This window comes from Olea europaea, chromosome 3, assembly GCF_002742605.1.
Source record: "Olea europaea var. sylvestris chromosome 3, O_europaea_v1, whole genome shotgun sequence".
NCBI classification, from domain to species: domain Eukaryota; kingdom Viridiplantae; phylum Streptophyta; class Magnoliopsida; order Lamiales; family Oleaceae; genus Olea; species Olea europaea.
The window spans coordinates 23,300,685-23,301,155 of record NC_036239.1 but is presented as its reverse complement, the minus strand read 5'-3'; positions in this window follow the sequence as shown (position 1 = coordinate 23,301,155).

Sequence of the window (471 nt, the reverse complement as noted above, 5' to 3'; positions counted from 1 at the left end):
AATATTATTATTTTTATTCAAATAAATAATCGAAATAAATAATATACATAATTAACTAAATATTTAAAGAATAAATTAAAAAAAATATTTTTTTTATTTAACGAACTAAGATAATGAATTAAAGAAATTGTAAAAGGAAAAATCGAATAAATATTATTGAAATAAATAATCGAAATAGAGTAATTAAATATGAAATAAATAAAACACATGATTAACGAAATATTAAAAGAATAAATTAAATTGAATAATATTTTTTTACCTAACCAATCAAGATAATTAATTAAAGAAATAGTGAAACGAAAAATCGAATAAATATTATTATTTTTATTCAAATAAATAATCGAAATAAATAATATACATAATTAATGAAATATTTAAAGAATAACTTAAAAAATAATATTTTTTTTACTTAACGAACTAAGATAATGAATTAAAGAAATTGTAAAAGGAAAAATTGAATAAATATTATTG